This window comes from Phasianus colchicus, chromosome 3 (genome assembly GCF_987193195.1).
Source record: "Phasianus colchicus chromosome 3, bPhaCol1.hap1.1, whole genome shotgun sequence".
NCBI classification, from domain to species: domain Eukaryota; kingdom Metazoa; phylum Chordata; class Aves; order Galliformes; family Phasianidae; genus Phasianus; species Phasianus colchicus.
In genome coordinates, this window is record NC_143438.1 from 11,041,856 (window position 1) to 11,048,627 (window position 6,772).

Here is a 6,772-nt window from a genome sequence, read left to right on the forward strand (position 1 = left end):
TAGATGCTTCTGCACTATGAATATTAAATGTCAAGAAGTCTGTGCTTGAGCAATGCTGCCTGGCGAGAAAACGAAGCCAAGACTTGTTTTGTGTATGCACAGTCTTTCCATGTAGTGATTTTATGGATACATGCAAAATAAATGTTAACTGAAGAATTAACAAGAATGCTTGTCTTTGCAACAGTTTGCTGGTTACCTGGTGGTTCTAGTGTGGCTTCTAATAATTGAGTTTGGCCAAACCAATTAAAAGCAATAGGATTTTATAATAAACATATTTTACAAGCTTGGACAATATGCTTTAATAGCAATGCTTTTCTCCTGTGTATGCAAACAGTTGAAGGATAATGCTGAGTAACCCAGGGAGGTATTTTCATGTACACCAGACAAAGCAACAATCTCAGTTTTAATAAAAATGTATCTTCTCAACTATTTCATCTCTTTGTATGGTTAAGAGGTTTGGTGGTTTGGATGAGGTTCAACTAAATTTCTTAAGGTTTGTATTTCTTTCTGAACTCAAACTACATGAGCTTAGTTCTAATCAGAGGAATAAGCTGGAACTACTGACGCTTCATATATGTATGAAAAAACTGTCAGGTCTTGGGTAATGGTGACAAATTAATCAATTTCAGTAGGGTCTTTCTCCCCATTATATTACTGCCTGCCAGAGCATATCAAGCTAACAATCTCTAGGAAAATCTCTTTGAGCCAATGTCTTGTTAACTACTTCCACAGCAAAGGTTGAAGTGAAATTGCACTGTCCGATCCTCGAGGTCCCACTGCTCACCTAATTGCCTAGCTAGGCTGATATGGCAGGAAATAAATGGATTTACCATGGAAGAAAGAGATGTTCAAAAGATACTGGCACCCTCAGTCATTACTGTCACTAAGGAAGTTGCAGCATATGCCTACCGAAAGACAGATATTTTTAAGAACTTTATCTTTTATAAGCAATTAGTGATAAAATGCATTACCGAGTTGGTCTTCAATGCAAGGTCCTCTGGCATTTTAGGTGCTGTCCTGGAGACTTGTCACAGCTGTCCTTTTTGCTATTTCTGTTGTTGATTGCCGTGATTCTATGAGCGGATGGAACATCATACTATGTGAGGGGTGAGCTCACTTTGTCTCTGAAATTTTGTGTCTTTCACATTGCTTAATTAGAACAATGGTGGCTTTACCCACTAATAGTACATTTTTGAGGTAAACTTGTGAGCTATGCACTACTTAATCCAGATCATCCCGTGTTGTGGTGTTCTTAGCTATATGAAATGATGGACTCTGGTCATGACATAAATACATGAAAGATTTAAAGATGAGGATGTTTACTCCTAGCTGATGAGTAGACTTAGAAAAATTCTAGAGAGTGCTTGCTACAGTTTCTCTCTATGAATTCTGTGAAACTAGAATAAAAATGCTGTGAAGTGCACGTTCTGCTTATGACTCTTGAAAGCGATGCAGTAATGCAAGAGTGAATGTCAGATATACTTGAATGGGGCTCTACTCTGAACATGCTGGCCAAGGAGTAAATTTTCCTCAACCAAAAGCTCAGATGAGCATGATAGCCAAAAGTTCAGATATTGGGTAGATAAAAAGAGTGAATGGAACTAAAGTAAATAAATAAATAAAAATCAGGGTTTGATATTTAGTGTTGCTGAGATCACATGTATGCCATTTGTCCCAGTTGGCCTAGCGTTTGCCTAATTTGAAACATGTTGAAGTCAAGCTTCCAGACATGTTAGAATGCAGCCCAGTACTTTGATGTGGTGCACCTTGTTGAATGCTCTTTTGGGGACTGATATGTCTCACTCCTGGTATCTCAAAACAACCATAAATTTTTTGGATGGTACTCGTCTTTGTCTTTCTGGGAAAAGATTTGGAAGCAGATAAGGATCGTACTATGAGTTCCTTGCCCTGTTGAAGAAAGGGGCAGGTAGTCATCATTTGTTCTTAATGAAAACTTATCACAGGAAAAAATGGCTTTGTGAAAGCATTTCTAAGAGTTTAGTGAAATAACAGTAGTTCTTACAGAAATAAAAATCTATCTGAAAACAAGTTTTTCAAGTTACACTGATCATCTTCAGTGATTTTAGTCAAGTTTCTGAAGCCATAAGTGTTGCCTTCATCTCTGACAAATGAAGTATCTAAGTCAGCGGCCCAAAGTGAGTTCTGTTTGCAAAGAGTCAAGGAATTCTTGAGAATCTCAATAAAAGTTACAGTCTCCCTTTGATTAGTGGGGGTTGGAGAGGAAAGGGAATGTGTGACCATTCATCACAGCTCCAGCCTCATTAGTACCCAGGAACTTTCTACTCTAAATGACAAAGAGTTTCACTGTCGCCAAAGAGAAATTGCTGCTGACCTTAGACCTCTTTTTGGAAAGTAAAATAATGGAGCACAGGAGCAGAGTTTGATATTTGACTGAATTCTACACAATTATCATGCATGTGTATATAATAAAATTAATTCTGTGTCTCTGCATTGTAGCCTCCGGCAAGCAGCGTACAATCAGTTTTGTATGTATAATAGATCACAGAGTTGTTCATGAATAATACAAATGCATTGAGCAGATACTAGTGAGTGAGGATGTTTGTCTTTGCATGGAATCGAAGTGAACATGTAATATTGTGATAATATATATTTGATGAATTCAGGTCTGACTTGCCTTTGCCATAGCCTGCTAATTCCTTGACAAGGGTTGCCACAATAATTGAGTTTCCAATAACATTATGATTATTTCCACATGATAATTTAATTGTAGGTATTTTTTAATATTGTAATAATGTAGATTTGTGATTATTATGCATTTGCATGCAGATTTTCATGGTGACTTGGAGCACATCCCTACATTTATAACTTAATTTCCTATATTATTGCAAATATATTTTGGGATGAACTCATTAATGCAAACTAAGGAAAAAAAAGGCCTTTTTAGTTGTTTTGCCTTTATTATAAATGGCTGAAAGCTTTGCTCATTTTTTTTTTAGACCAGTCTAAACAAGTGAATAAACAAAAGACAACTGTAATTCACGGATGGATTAATTTAAAATAATAATATAATTACAAATCGTGGCAGATTTGTCTGAGGTAATCGAGCTGTAGACTGGTACAAATTTTTCATTTGTGAAATAAAACTTGTTTAGATGAATCACCAAGTTTCATAAGGGCTGCTTTCCATTCTGCCAAAGTAACTTTGGCTCAAAATTAATGCATTCCTATATGAGTGGAGGTAGCAGCAGCAATGCCTGGCATCTTGATCCAACTAGGTATTATTTTGTCATGCGGTATGCCCCACAAGAACCAAATTAGGTGTAGAGAGTCATGATGCTAGCACGGCTTTTAACTGTTTCTTTTGGCCTGCTCTGGAGGCTGGTTGCCTTGCTGCTATCAGCTTTTAAAAGTACATTAGAAAATCTTTCTGGAGACTCAGAGAGAGACAAAGGAGCATCACTATTTCCCCAGAAATAAACTCAATTCTTCCTAACTGGAGCAGATATTCATATCATCCTAATAGCATCCTGCTTCAGATAAGAGAGCTCTCTTCCAGTCATATCTAAAATTTGTTTTTAGCCCAGTGCTTCTATTTTGAAGATAAACCTTCCAGGAGCAGTGACATGGAGCTGCTCCTTCTACTACATGTTCTTGAGAAAAAATGAGAAAAGTGAACATCTTTGGTATGTTTTATCTGTAAAACCTCAGGTCTTCAAACTGAACCCCAGAATCATAACGGTGGAAGAGTTCCTGCCCTCTTCCAGGTTATTAATAGCTGGCAGGATGCATTTTAATTGCCTGCATGGCAGGCACATGCAATAGGAACTTAGAAAATAGCCCCATTTTTTTTGATGTGGATGTCTGTAAGGAAGGACTGAAAAATATAATTTACAACTATCCTTTTGCATTGCTCTTCAATATGGGCAGAATCTGTTGGTTTTGTTGTACTTGTGTATGCTTCTACTTTGGGTGTATTCTCTAAATTACCTATGCAGGTCACACAATGAGACCTGTACAAGTCCCTTCTCTTTCATCTTTTCTTGCTGTGCGGTCTTAAGGCTTGTACAGAAAAATAAAAGCTTGACCTAGACAGCAAAAAGATCAGCTACACAAAGGTTAGGAATTGCAAGAGTTCAGGAGTTTGGCCCAGAAACTGAAACTTGCAACTTCTTGACACCTGGGATCCTTTCTTGAGGAGAGTAGAGGGCATCCAGTTCAACTCCATTCAGCAGAAGTAGATTTGCGTCCATGCAGCAGTCAGTAGCATGAGGGGTAAGATGCCTCTCTTGCTCCTATGCTGTGACTTGAGGGCAGTGTGATTGCTGCTTTGCTCTCAGTACTTAAGAAGGAAGCGTTTAGTATCAGGTCACTTGAAAGGCTTGTTTTGATGTAAAACCATTTGTTGTTGCTGTTGTGTTACTTCAGTCAAGGGGAACAAAAAAAATATATATCATGTTTAGTTTTCTCACAACTGCCTTTTTTTGCTTGTGAACCAGTGGGAATATAGAACTTCTGTGTGAGGTAGAGGTATGGCCTCCTGTGCACACACTAACATTTCCAAGCGTGTTTTGAAGGAAAGAATTCTTCAAAAGTCATTTGAGTAAGAAGCTATTTATACATTGCTCGCTGTTCCTCGTGCTTGAAAATACATGATTCGTGCCTACGAGCTGTTCTTCTCATAATGGTGAAGGCTTATTGGCCATAATCCTGGAGGCTCCCCGTGTACCAAGTGATCACTGATTGTATTGAAAAGGAATGCTTCTGTGGCAGCAGGCAGCCCTTGGGTTGAAAGAGGTGTCCCTTGTCCCTGAGCAATAACCTGTACAGATGATTGAGACTTGTTGATAGACCTCCATGGAAGGCTTGCCTGGTGGTTGGGGCTTGGCAGTATCTGACTCAGTGAGGGATCCTTCTGTGCAGGATGTCTAAACTTGATGTGTTGCCCTCATCAAGGAGGGCATAAAAGTAGGCAAAAACAGAACATGCCTTGAGGATCAGGCAGATACAGATTTACTGCAACCTCCGTCTTAGGGGTGGGAGGAGGTAGGTAGAATTTACAAAGTCCAATTATTGACTAATTGCTTCATCGCTGAGACTGGTAAGGAATCGGTGATACATCTCCTGAGAGATCAGTGGTGTCACCTCACATGTCCTCGGGGTGCCAAGTGGTATAAAGCGCTCACTTTGAAAGCACTGCACCGTGATAAGCTCCAACTCCCAAGGGATGCATTGTGTGTACATTTTGTTATATATAATGACACACTGAAAAGGCAATGAAACTGTTAAGGGAACGCTGTGTGCCTAAAAAGAACATATTTTTCTTTGAACCAATAAGAGAGAGAATGTCTTTCAGAAAAGCAGTTAAAATAATATCATTTAAATGTAACAAGTGATAAAATACTGGAGAGAATTCACCTGCCAAATGAAAAAGTTTAAAACATGAAGTCTTCTGTGTAACATATACATTTCAGATTAGACTGTTTTCCTGGTAAGGCAATAGGCCTCTTCCAGAAAGTTGACATATATATACAAAATTTTGAATCTGACACAGCTGGCATAATGGAAACAATTATTTCAAAAGGTGGATATGAAGAATAAATCATCAAATATAGTCATTTCATGTAGTCATTCTTTACTTTATATGAGATGTTATGAGATTTAACAAGACCGAAGTTGTGAGACTCTGGGAGGTTTTCAGCAAAGGTGATTTTGTAATAAAATAGCTCAGTGCATATAAAAAAGAATACCTCTAGAGATGTCTAACAACAATATTTTGAAATTAGGCTAAAAAAGGCTCATGTTCTCTTCAAAAAAATTCCATGTGGACATATTCAAAAATTTGGTACAGCCTCAGTGTGCTTGGGACTATTTTCCAGTAGAAATGTTTTTACTTATAATATGTATGGAAATGTATGTGAGTGTTTTCTTTTGTTTCTAATGTAAAAGCAGATGCATTCCCTAAACTTGACACAGAATGAAATCTGAGGATATGAAATCCCAGCCAGCAAAGTGACAGAACAGTTGGGCAAATGTGTTTTAGATGAACTTTAAATGCAAAATTCAAATTGTACAAATAATCTATTTGTTGTTATTCAGAAAGAAACAAAAACTCATAAGAAAAGTGAATTGGATAGAATAGTATGATCATATCTTCTATTACCTCAGTACTGGCCATCAGTCACTGTCAGTTAATTATCATTAAGATGGCATAAAAAAAGGCTCCTGTGGGAGCTGGATGGTCTGTGAGAGTCGTTCTTTCATTAAAACGAGGCAAACAACATAAGCTTTCTTCACTATTCTTATTTTTTCTTTCTTTTTTCTCTTTTTTCCTCCATTTGAGACTTTTGTATGTAAGGAGATAACGTAGGGAAGATGAATCTTGAAGTGAATAATTGTGCTGAGTTACCAGATAGATTGTAGGGACGAGGTATTAGAACAAAGGATTCAAAATTAAAGTAGTCAATTGTCAGGAAGCTTAAAGAATTTAGAGGTTTGGGGTTTTTTTTTGTTTAGTTTTTTGTTTGTTTGTTTTGTTTGTTTTTATTTTTTTGCTGAAAAAACACCCACAAATAGAGCCGAACAGTAGCATGGCACTTTCTAAAGTCAAAACTTGTGAGTTCTTTTCTCAGTTCTCACTTCATAATTAACTGGGCTGCTTTTAAGCCTCTAGGGTTTATACTTTTCAATGAAACATGCAGTTTGGAAACTTTAGTCTTAGAAAAGGGAAAGAAGTTACCCAGCTCCAAAGGGTGACTCTTTGACAGTGCTCTAGCCATCCTGAAAGATAGCG